Source organism: Lichenostomus cassidix, chromosome 12 (genome assembly GCF_008360975.1).
Source record: "Lichenostomus cassidix isolate B80296 chromosome 12, HeHo_3.0, whole genome shotgun sequence".
NCBI classification, from domain to species: domain Eukaryota; kingdom Metazoa; phylum Chordata; class Aves; order Passeriformes; family Meliphagidae; genus Lichenostomus; species Lichenostomus cassidix.
The window spans coordinates 12,069,800-12,083,260 of record NC_139493.1 but is presented as its reverse complement, the minus strand read 5'-3'; the positions used below and the strand labels follow the sequence as shown (position 1 = coordinate 12,083,260).

General features: G+C 38.3%; 1 protein-coding gene across 2 annotated transcripts in view; it reads right to left on the bottom strand.

Annotated features, from left to right (window-relative positions):
* The window catches only part of ARHGEF3 (Rho guanine nucleotide exchange factor 3), a 99,522-nt gene that overhangs the window by 69,333 nt on the left and 16,728 nt on the right, over positions 1–13,461 (bottom strand). The window lies entirely within an intron of this gene.

The window sequence follows — 13,461 nt, the reverse complement described above, 5'->3', positions numbered from 1 at the left end:
CTGCATACAGAATCACTGACTACAAGGGTATTTTTTAGATATGAATATCCAAACTGTGCATGTTTTGTTTAAAATATTCAACTGCTACATCCGTTCAAAGATAAAAGCTCATTTTGCAAATCTACATGAATACTCAGATAATAAAAGGAAAGCTTAAACCACTGGGAGACAAACTGTGCTAAGTAAAAATTCTTTCAATCTGCAAAAATAAAGGTTGTTACTGCAGCTGTGAATATTTTACAAAGATACTGTTAAATAATAAATAGTACTTACTGCTCAGATCTGTTCTTTGTGATGTCATCTACGAAACCTATCAAAAATGTACACTAAGATACAGGCCACAAAAGCACATTTATTTTAACACAATGGAATAGTTGTGATACTAATTTCCACACACAAAAAAATCTCAAAGTGGTTTACCTGGCGAAGCCTGAGATGTGCAGGAGCATTTTAGCTTGGAACAACAGTTTTGAATACTGATTTTCTTAGATATTTTAGCAAAATATTAATAATAGTAATAATAATAATAATGTACCTTTGGTACTGATTTTAAAAGCAGGACAAAAGCTCATGCTTTGACCTGCTTGATAAAAAAGCATTGACTCATCCACTTGTAATCTCAAGCACCATTTCTCTTTTACAGTAGGCCTGTGCATTTTGGTACTAAAGAGAGATTGTGGAAAATTCCATCTAGTTTCCTGAAGTGTAAAGTAAATCTAACACAACAGAATTTGGCTCAGAAAATAATTAAGTTCATACGGAGAGTTTACTTGACGGCTTTTGCTTGCTAAAGGCAAAGTAACTCAAAGACTGGGTGCACGTTTGATTTGCCAGAGCCTCATCCTGCAGACAGGAGCTCATCACAAATGGGTAGCTGGGGGTGGGGAGGCCACTAGCTGAGCAAGACTGAACACTTCGTATCTTGAGAGAAACAAAAATACCAAGAAAAAAACAGACGACTGACTTTCAGCTGCTGTGCTGACTTCCTGAATGTGAACATGATCTTTCATTGTCCTACTGTCATGAACTGGCATAAATACATCAAGAAAGAAAAACAGCCCCTGTGAATGTGGCTGTAGAGAGGCAAAGCAGGTACATGTAGCACTGAGCTGTCACACACCTACTCTTTTCCCATGCTTTCTTCAGATCATGTTTGTTTATACTATGAATCGTTGCACCCTACCATAAAATATCCCATCACTAACAAAGCCCAAAGAAGGTACAAAATGCATTTTTTTCATTTCTGTATTTGATTACTTTCCTGCAAAGATTAAAAACATCTTTATGAAAGATGAAAAAAAAAATCTGGACAACTTCAACTTGACATTTCAATCTAAAAATCAGATACTCCAAATGATGTAACATTTCACCTTCTGAAGAATAACAATCTTGATTTAAAGCTTTAATCATAAATTATTTCTTCATTTCTAAATATTGCAAGTTAATGCAATAAATGCCATCAATATACATCGCTATAAAAGCATCCCCCTTGACACACATGAACTCTGATCACATCTGAAAGAGAAATCCCTGACTGCTGGCCAACAGGAGGACCCAGACTTGTCTGCTGTTTGACAAAGACACAGCTGCATTAATGCTGGGGAGGATGTGAACAGAGTCCTGTATTATGTTTCTATAACAAAATATCACCGTTGCATGAATATTGTAAAAGGCTGAGACAAGAGAGATAATTCACAGCCTTACTTTAACTATGCAGCCAAAAATATTTCTGTAGAATTTCAATTCTATTCAGAAGAAAAAACTGCAATAACACTTGTTAATTCTTAGTCATTACCTCACCCCACTTGCGTATCTCAGAGACACTCAGGGAGAACAACTGCTCATTCAAAAGAAATGATTGCTCATTTTCACCCAATAGCCAAAGAGAAGTCTCTGGTCCATGGGAAAAATAAGATGTGATGGTAAGGCTTAAATGCCCTCATCATCACAGAGTCAGAAAAAGCCAAGCCTCGGGGCAAAAGCATCACTACACTCATGCTCAAGGAAAGACAAGTCTATTTTAATTTTGTTTTCAAACTAGAACCTAAGGCTGGAAAATCCACTTAGTTTAGCAAGACAGGATAATTGCTGGTTAGACAGGGGGGGAAAAAGGTGTTCACACGGAGAAATCAAACAAGGGATTTCTTAGCTGTTCAAAATCCACCCGAAGAGCATTTTCAGCTTGACCATAGAGAACCTACTAACACCCTCGAAATCTATTCAAGTGCCATCACATCATGTTCTTGATAAAGGAAATGGGTGTGTTCTGAAAGCCCTTTTTGTTTGGATTTATCTCATCTGGCTCTTTCTGAAGGTAAACTTGAGATCCTGTGGAGCTGTGATTCACTAACAGGCATTCGGAGAGATAAGAAGGACTGAATAAGAAAGGCAACAGTATTCAAAACAAGTAACATCTGGAGGCAAGTCAATCCTATACACGATTTTAAAGCTTTTATACTGCTGGTTCCTTATCCTTCATTTGCAACTTAATATTTTTCTGCATTACAGCTTGTATTTCAACTGAAAAGGAAAAAAAGTAGGTTTGTAACTAAAATGTCGTATAGGATCATTATGGTCAATTTAGAGACTTCCCTGTGTTGAAAAGTAAGCCACTCCTGTATACCTTTACAAGAGAGTTGTGTGATACTTTCACACCTTGATCTCAAGTATTTGGCACTAAGCCAGTCAGTCCAGGGAAGAAATCTGCTTTTATTAAATGTGATCAGTTATAGAGGACTAACTTTCAGCATAATGTTTCACTGAGCAAGACTGTTCTTGCTTGAAGGGTTTTACACTGAGTGACAAGAACCACTCCTGCGATCCCTATGCAGCCAGACCAGAACGTTTTATCTCGAGATTGTAACAGGCCTGTCACCACCACAGCTAATAAACTAAACTTTTCCAAGTGGATACAGTCATGCCCATGACTTGTCTTCAGCATGCAGTAACTACCTCTAGAGAAAGTCAAATTACACCACAATTTTCTGTCTCCACTAGTTCTACCCCCCACAATGCCGAACGGATTGGAGGCTGTCATGGCAAATTCCATTTAGCTACATTGTCACATACATTTCAACAATTTGGACATTAAAATCTTACCAAATGTTAAATCCTGCAGCATCTTGGGGCCCTGCTCAGAACACAAACAAGTATTTTATGATGGCATAACTACAACATGGGCAACAGAAATTCTCCCACACTTGGAGCACTGTCAGTTAAATAAAGAACAGAGTATTAAGAAGTGGGGGAAAGTCAGAAATTCGTAGAATAATGAATCATTAAGGCTGCAAAATACCTCCAGGATCATCAAGTCCAACCTTTGACTGATCACCACCATGTCAACTAAACCACAAGACTCAGTGCCACCCTTTCAGTGAATTCTTCCTGATGTCTAATCTGAACCTCCCTTGTTGCAGCTTGAGGCCATTTCCTCTTGTCCTGTCATTTTCTCTTGTCCTCGTCACTTTATCAATAACAAAACCTTTCATGCGAATGAGTTGCAATATTTTATCAAGCCTGAGGGATAAAGCTTCAACTTTTTCAATCTTTCACTATTTCTAGAGATATTACTTTTATATATATTTTTTTTTTTAAATTTTTTTTTTTAATCCCAAGTCGTGATACTTTATCTTTTTCCTTTGGGTGCTGTTTAAAACACAAGAACGCAATGAAACCTGGGAGAACACTTCCAAGCTACTGCATTACTAAGACTAATAAGTACAATAAACGTGACTATACTCACTGAAATATTTAAGATACTCACAGCTGAAGCATCTGCAGTGTATGTGATACCAGTATGTAATATGCAGATACAAGTCATCAAGATCAAACTACGTAGCTTTTAGATTTACAAAGACAATTTTGCTTGTAAGATTTTCACCTGCATTACTAGAAGATTGTACACCACAGGGACCCAAATAAAACAAATAGTGATTTCACCTCCATTTCATCTCATTTCCATCTGCACAGTAATTCTGTTAAGTTGCATAAATAACTCTAAGAGCAACTATCAGCCCCCGGGGCTTAGAAAACTATTTTCTCCTCATATTAAATGAAGTGCCCTTCATGATTTTCTTATTCAGCTTTAACATATTTTTTAGATCTCAAAAAAACAATTACCAGAGCCTTTTAAATATTTATTAGTTTAGTTTCTCTTTTTTTTAATAGAACTCATTAGAACTTTTCCTTGTGGCCACAAATCCCCAGAGCAACACAAGCATTTTATGTTACTCCATGACAGTGAAGCTACCAAATCAAGCCCTGAAATGCTTTCAAGTTTAGAAGTTTATTCATATCATAAACACCAGACTGGTTTCCCCTTTGTTCTGAACGAAAGTGAAATAAATATGAACAAGGCAACTGTATGCACAAAGGCCAGTTTATAAGTACAAGGAGAGTTAGATATAACAACAAACAGTTTCAGGATATTTCATTTAACACTGACAAATTCATTTCTGAAAAAAACCAAGAGTTTTTGAAGGCAATTTATAAATAGACACTGAAATCAACAAATACTGACCTCCACCATGTGACTTGTGTGATCCTGACCTTCGTTACATAGTGAGGTCAGAAGGCTACCAAGACAGTTTTTATTAACAGTATTGGTCATTATATAAATTATTTACGTAATTCTTGAAGATAAAACTAGCTTATAGTTCCTGAGCAGAAGATTTTGTACTACAAATTTGGCTTAGGAAGTTTCTTTACAACATATAGCATTTGAAGCTGGTGCCAAATTTTACACCTAATGTTTCTAACACTTTTCATGGGTCTTTGGGATGATACTGTTGGTACTTCAGCAATACATTGAAAAGGTGTTTCTGCTCTGAAACCAGACACCCCTGTCAACATATGTGGATTTTTATGCAAGAGAATGACTTCCTATTAAGTAAGCAAACCCCCAGTACTCTCACTGAAGGCACATTTAACCTGAGATGCAAAAGCAAAATGTTTTCAGTTAGTTATTATTCACAGCTGGGTTCCCGTGGGAACATTTTCTGCATCACTGTTGCCATAGTAATTACTATAGAAACCCTGAATGCAATGGAGTCAAACCTGTTGAAACTGTGGTGCTATTACAGCTCCATTCAAAATACCCACTCAAGACAGAAAATGTTCACTTATCTGTCCTTTTGCCAGCAACCAGTTAGGTTTTCTAGTCTCTTCAATATAAATACACTAGCTACATTAATTTCAGCCCAAGACCATTTTACAAGAGCATACATGAAACTTCATAAAAATAATTTTTGACAAGTACAGAATCCTATGATTAAAAATAACATTATACCAGTGATGGCTCTAAAAGTTTTTTTGACAAAAGTGTTTTGTCCCAGGTCAAAGAACATTCCTTAAAAGGTGCATTTATCAGTAGGAGATACCTGGAGGTATTTTTTTCCAAAATGCATATATATGTATACATAAAAAATAAAATTTATTTCTATGGATACATACACTCCAATGCTTTTTCTTTCCTTCTTGATTACAATCCCTGCAAAACCAGGCACTAACGCATGAAGTGAGGCAGGAAATGGGATTTTGCTGTAAAGTAGACCAGTGATGAGCCACCAATGCAGGAAATTAGCACTTGCATATCTGCACGCAGTTTTGTTCTTTATTTTCATCAGGTTGTTTTTATTCTAGACACTCTCCACTATTATGTTTTCTCTGAAACTTTTTTTAATGCCATGCCTTTAAATAAGAGCACGTTTATCTTTGTTCTTACTCTTACTGTTAGCTAATATATTTGGGTTTCAAAGTGGTACATTAGAGACACACACTGCAATATTTCATTATGAAATCTGAAAAGCTCCCTAATCACAAAGACAAGAAAACAGGCTTTTTCAGTCTCTATACAGAAAGCACCGGAACACAAGGACAATATTCCCAGTCACTACAGCAGCTGAAGTAAGAGAGTCAAACCGCAAGGGAAGAAATCAAAGAGAGGTTGATTTGATCAATGATGATGCAAAAGTATTTACCATTTCCTTTATGGTCATGGATACAAGAACTACTGTTCTACTGTTCAACTTCTGTTGGCAGCCATCACTGTGTGATCCTACTCCTTTTAAATATGTAAAGTATGTTTCTGGAGCCAAGCTGTTGGATTTTTTCCAATCACTTATACTATATCCCTTGATTAATAAAACACTATCTGTGCTTTCAGGAAAGCATTTTTTATTTCCAAATGTATCAAAACCACTGTTCTATGTTTCTATGAACTGATGTGAAAAGAGTTGACTTCATCTGATAGTCTCCCCACCCCCAGCTGAAGTGGGGTCACACATCAAGGATTCCAGGCTGCTGCGAGATTCACTGACAATGTTATCTAAGAGCCCTACAGGCACATCTCCCAGCCCTGACAACTTCAAACCGAGAAAGAATAGATACGGAGCCATTTGATGAGTCAATCACTTGGGAGAGGCGGTACAGTAATGAAGAACAAGTTTACAAGTCTGAGGTTCCAGTATAGGCTCTTTGTTCAGGGTAAAGATTAAAGATAAAAGCTCCTTTCGCACTTCCGAGAGACCAAGGTGGCACCAGAATGAGGTGAAGCAGCACTCCCATCCATGGCAGGGGGTGAGGTGTGACCTCATGGTCTGAACCAGAGCTAAAGGTCAGAGGTTTAGCACTGAGCACACACGGTGACAGCACAACATCCCCTCGCTGCTGCACACACCACCCAAACAGACTCTGCTGGGGCAGCTGAGCAAGGTCCTTGCAGTGCCTGCAGCCCCCATCTGTGTCCCACACTGGCCAGCTCCGTGTCCCCTGCCATGCCAGGGCTGTGGCAGCTCAGGGCAGCGCTTGTGCTGCTGCTCTTTACAAAGGATGTCAACGGGAACGCTCTTTGAAAGCCTCCCTCCCCATGCTGGTACTAACCAGGATATCTCACCTCACCCCACACACAACTATGTTAAAAACAGAGTTTGTTTGCTCCGATATTTTATCTTCTAAAAAACGAAACTGTGCAATGAGTTCAAAAGTTGCTGGCAAGATCAACAGCACAGTCATATGTCATTTCCTGAGGAAACCAGGAAATTCAAACCACACACATGCACCTTTCTGCAAGTCTGACTTGTTTAGGTACCTTGAAAAGAAAGAAAATAGTTTCAGAACTCTGAGCTGCCATGCTCCCTTGATGTCCTACTGAGAAATATAAAAGTTGAGGGCGTTATTTGGCTGGACCTTTAAACTCAAAATGCCTCACAACTTTTTTTCTTCAAGTAAATCTATGGAATGGGAGAAAAAAGCCTGTTCTTGAAATTGTCATAAGGAATCAACTACCCTACTTGGGGAAAAATGAAATTATTTTTTCTCTTAGCTCATAGAATCAGGGGGCTCTTCTCAAGAGAGAAATATTTAAAATTACTAGCAAGTAAGAAATATTAAATGTTCAACCTTATCTACAAACATTAACACGTGTCTGATATTGTCAACGAAACCGTGTAAACAAAGAGCTTTAAGATGATCACTAAACTCAATTGCACTGTGAAAAAATGCATGAGGCATCACAGTGTTTTTTAATTCACTTTAAATGGAAACCTGATCAAAATGGTTACATCTGCTTTAGTGTAACATAAACAGAGTTGCAGTGCAATTGGAATGGAGTTCTACTGTAAGCAAAAGCCTCAGCTAACAAAAAAAATTGCCCTATAGTGCATTTGAGATGTAACTGATAGCTAAAAGGCTATTAAGGCATTAAATTACCACAGCAGACATTTATTGTAAGCATGCTCTGATATCAGGAGTGTCAATCTTTGCACACCAATTACAACGCCTAATAGGCATTAACACATAATAAAAAGTGGGTGTTACTACATTTTCACAACAGCCTCACACAAAAAACTCTTTCTGTTCTTCATAGAAATCTCAAGCCATGTACGAAGTACTGTGTAAAGAACCTGTAATCTTAGATATTTCAAATAAATAAAGGTACTTGAATAAATAAGCTTGTTTTCCTACACAATTTAGCACTGTAAACAAAAGAAATTCATGGGCTTTGTTCAAATTTCCGCTTGATTAAGCTTGTAACAAGGCAAGACAATGGGCACCCATACTGATCCCAAATCTTGCTCTGCAGCACCTCAGTGTTGTTTACCTGAGCGATTTCTAAACTGCTGGGTTAGGCTGAGAAAACAGGTTAGCATTTCCTCAGGGGAAATACGGCTCGTTGCTTCACCAGACTACAAATTATCCTCATCTGTTCACCCAGCAGATGCAAAATCCTAAATCAACTGTGATCTGATGATGGATTAGACAGTTTTGGGGACTACCAAATATTATTCTGATCACCAATTGAAACAGTTTGATTTGAAATGGGCAAGGAAATAATACTCAGGAACTTTGATGGAGTTTAACACAAGACCATTTCCTTTAAATTTGGACACCAGAGATTCAGAATCCAAATCAAGTTTTGCCAGTTCTGGAGTCTTTGGCCAATTTTCATACCTGCTCTTTGTGACAATCATGTGTTTCTGTAGGTAGAAGTAAGTTGGTGAAAGGCCTGAGGCAGGAGCATGGTAAGAGAAAAACATAATCACATCCTACCTGTACTGTTAATGAGAAAAACAAAGAGCTGAACATTCATGGCCTGTGTTCCTCAAGGAGGAAGGGACAACTGCTTCAGTTACATCAAGTTGCACATTAGCAGAGGAATGTAAGTAATCACTACTCTGTTTTTGACTACAAAGTTACCATATGCAGTTTTTCCAAATTAAGTGTACAGTCAGGGGACAGTCCACAGTGGTCTTCCAAACAGGCTATTTAGGAGCTGCAAAAGAAACCTGCTGAAGCTGACAAGAGAAAGCTCTGTAAAGCACACCTACAGACCTGAAGGACTGCTGGTCAAAGTCCAGCCTTACTGCTATAGCACACACACACACACTGTGAGTAAAACCAGACACATATAACCCTCAGAGAGGAAATGAAGAAATGGTTTGGGTGCTGAAAAATTTACCTTTTCAATACCTCGATACAGACACTAAAAAACTACCATGAAACCAAGTATTGTAATATTAAGTCCTTCAAAACAAAATACAATCACCACTAGTGGGAGAAGTTTGGCTACAACTTAAGGGCATTTAAACCACGACATTCTTAATAGGGAAATACCCCCAAGGGTGGCAGGTCCCGGCGGCGAAGAGCGCCCTCTGCGGGCAAAGCTCGGATCTGCACCGCAAGTTATTCCCAAAGCTCGACTGCCTCACTGCTTTCCTATTCCAGCAGAATGAAAAGATCATATTCTAGCAGAGTGGAAGGCAAGCGTTGGAGGGATTTATTACCATTTTGTTATTCTAGGAATATTAAATGAGCAGATTATCAAATAAATTTCAGCGTTTGATGGTAAACTAATTTAATACTGCTTTCTTCGTTATTTGTATGGAGATTGGTGGATATTTTCCCACACTTTTCTGGTTTGTTAAGGAGTGACCCCAGGACAACATAGCACAGGGGAGAAAAATAAAAGACTTCCTTGGATCAATGGCCAGCTCAGATAAAGGAAGCTATTTGGGGGAAGAAAAAAACCTCCTGATTTATGAAATCTGATGGATGGGACAGAAAAGGTGTTATATACCAGGATACATACAAGAAAAGCATATCATGGTTTTCCCTGTCTGCACTTTGATACAAATCCCTTACTGATTTGTAGCTGACTTAGCGTGACTCACTCCCTGCACTGAGTTACAGAAACAGCAGATCTGAGAGGGAGGGAAATGTGCCTAAGCATGCCCAGGTACAACCTGCCAGATCTAGTTCTGTTGTAGTAATTAATAATGTATTGTAAAGTTTCAGATGTGAATGTACCTAATGAAAGCGCAAAGAGACCTCAGTTTTTAAAAACTGGAGTGCAACTTATTTCTTTTTTTGTCTATTTAGTCACATACCACTCGCATATAAATCCGTGGAATAGAAACACATTATATATTTTATATATTATATATTCAAAAGAGAGTCACATTTACCTCACTTTTCTCTACACTGTGGGGCTGGGGAGACCCTGAGAGAGAAAAACTCGGAGCTCCTCCTTTTTTGTGCAATTTGCAACGATAAATGAGTCTTTGAAACAAAATCTTCTCCATACTCAGAAGCATAGTACTAATTAATTCACTTTTAAAAAAACAACATTAGAATCCATTTTTTAAATGAAGACATAACTAACTGGACAGCTCAGAAAATACAGTCAGCTCCTGGCCTTCACCACTGAGTACGAAGCCCGACAGAGCAGGTGACAACAGAGCACCTCTATTCCTGCCAATACCTTAGGTAATTTTTTATTTATGCTTCTTACAACAATAAGTTCTAAGTCAGGGAAGAAAAACACGAGTTCTTCATACTATCTAATATAAGAAGATATTCTGAAATATTTGCAGGTATTTTTTAGTCACATATTTATAGTGAGTTTCTGTTCATAACAACCTTAGGTATGAGTTATTCCTATTAAGACACATTTTCTTTTTCCACAGCAAAAGAAACAAATCTGCAGCTTTAGCTGAGGCATTTCCTTATGTAGTTTTAAGGCAATGGAATGACAACCTAATGTAGAAAAGCTGTCCTTTGTGTCCCAGAGATTTACAGGTGACCAAATGTATTCAGCTTGAAAGATACACATTCAAATTGTCTCTTACAACACTTACCTATAGAAATTTTCAGGGCCCACAGGAAAATGCAGTTAATTTAACCAGTTCACACGCCTTCCCTCCCCCACAAAGGAAAGAGCAAATTACAAAACAGCCTTCTGTTTATGATCTTCTGTTTCCAAATACTACAACGTATAAATATTCCCAAAGAAATACCGTTTGTTTTCTTTAAAACTTTATCACCAGCTCCCTCTAGAGTCAGAGAATTAACTAAGCATATCTAAGAACTCTTTCTTTGGGCGGGAAGGAGGGGAAGTGTCTTCCTTCTAGTATTGGAGTATTAACCAGAAACTCAACTGTAATACAGGCTGATCAAGTGTTTATACTAGTAACAGACTGTTTATAAGAACAGATTCTGGAGTCTTAGTGAAAAGGAATCATGGCCGAGGACAAGAATCCCTAAAAGAGATGCAGGGAAAGCGTACAGGAAATCGATGGTTATCAGTGGTAGATCACTGGGATTTTTTTTTTTTTTTTACATTAAAAAAGTCACAGTTCATATAGACCCACACAGAGAATCAAGATGTTGTAAAGCAATTAGCAGAAATTCACACTCCCTGTCCCCTGCTCTGCTGGGAGGAGCTGCGTAAGAAACTGGCATGGAAACAGCCAGGGCAGCTGAACCGAGCTGGCCACAGGGATATTCCAGAAGCCAGGAGGTCATGCCCAGTATAAAAGGGAGCCAGAGGGGATTGATCACTGCACGGGGATGGGCAGCAGTCCATGGCTGGTGAGCAACCACACTGTGCATCGCTTGTTTCTCTGTCCCTTTCATTGTAAATACTACTATTGCTGGGAACATCTTTAATTGTAACAAATAGTGTTTAAGTCTTATGAATTCCTTCAAGCTTTAACTAAAGCAGGACAGTGCTTAGTCCTGTATCGATGTATGCAAGTGGTTATTGCAGCCTTAAAGACCCTGGGCCTGAGCAACGTTGATAAGAAGCTGTATTTTGGCCAGACCACATCACTGGGATGCATTCAAAGAGAAGAAACTTTTTTTTGGAGGCCTGTGACCAAAAAATGATGATTTGAGAAATGGAATGTTTCCCAAATGACCACCAGAGACCCTCAAAAGACCCCTACTCTAATGCAAATAAGCTCCAAGAAGTGATTTGAATATGTAAAAGAATTTGTGTGCATCTTTAACATTTATGTATGAGTTTGGGGAAATGTAATGAATATGCATAAGCTACATAGCTTTGAACTGATCTGTTAGCTAGTGGGCTAGGCAGAAACATCCCCCTCACACCTGGCACCTAAAATAAAAGTGATGCCTCCTACTAATACTGAAATTATGGTGGCTAGAGAGTTTCATTCCCAGCTTTTGCTGACACTATCATTGTCATTAGTTAGGAGTTAAGCCACAACAACTATGAAGGAGGGCAGTGTTTTCCTTTACTCGGTTTGTTAATGTTTCATATTTTTCAGTTAGAAATTTTTAGTGTTTCTGCAACTTGTGTGTTTTTTTCATAAGGACATAGAGAACAAAAAGAAAATACAGCAAGATGCTGCATATCTCAATGAGAAAATGAGATGAATGAATAAAACATAAGACAGATGATGAATATCATCCTTGTTCTAAACTTTGCGAACTTATTTACTTGATGTTTGCAAGACAGCACTGAAGGAGACATTTTCATCCCTATAATCGTAATTTCAACTTACAAATGACCAAAACCTGAGTTAGGGATCCTGAGGCCTCCTTCCATAGTGTATTAGTTATTAACATTGGTGATCCAAGCTTAATCACCTGTGCTATTTATTACCCTGACAGTATGCACTTCTCTAATTCACAGAAGAGGAAAATGAAAGTAAGTTTAAAAAAAATTAACGTACCAAAATATGAAAGCCTCGTTCCTCATGTAAAGCTATACAGATTCAGCTTCTCCCTTCCAGTGATTTCTGTTCCAGCCAAGAGTGTTACTCACACAGTCCAAAGTAACATTTTTACTACATTTATTTTCTAGATTTCACCAGGATAGCCCATATGGAAGAATACAAGAAGATACTTTTAAAAAACAGGTGGAGTGACAGATTTTTATGCTCTTTTCCTACAGCAAAGTAACAAAGTTATAGTTTTAAAACACCCTTCAGCTCTTCAATAAATAAATAAATGTACTTCTCTGCCTCTATACACTCCCTGTGAATGCTCAACTTATTTGTCAGAGTACAAAAGCCATGTTACCAGCCTGTGCACTAACAACACGTTCATAAACAAAACACCATTAAGGGCAGCCTAAAGATGGCATTACCTTTTACTTGGAAAAAAATTTCTCGACATTCACCTGGAATCAATCAGGTATTTCAGAAATGTTTGTTGTACCTCCCTCCCTCAGCTATAATAAAGAGACATGTAACACTGAAAAAGCAGGTAGAGTCCAATAGAGTCATAACCAAGTATGCAGCAAATGTTTTTAGAGACACACTATCAATAAAAATTATTTGCAGTATAACCTAGAGACAACATAATCATGTACAAGACGCAGATTACAGCTTTATCCAGAAATCTAGAGAATGATGATCTACAGAAAAAAAAAATAATCCCCTGCAAAAACCCCACCAAATATTACCTACTAGCAGCAGCCGTAGCGTAGTAAGGTGCTTTTTAAACAAGCAATCAGTAGCTCACCTCTGCTGCTATTTCTTTATGAGACCCATAAAAAAGGCAAGGGTGGGGTGGGAAGGGGAAGGAGAACAAGCAGACACCGGAAAGGGAACGGGCAGAGCTGCTCCCCCGAACCAAGGCTGCCACCTCGTGGGCTCAGGCCAGGGGCAGCCCCAGAGCTTTTCTTTCTCAAGGCAGCAATCAAGAGGGTTTTGA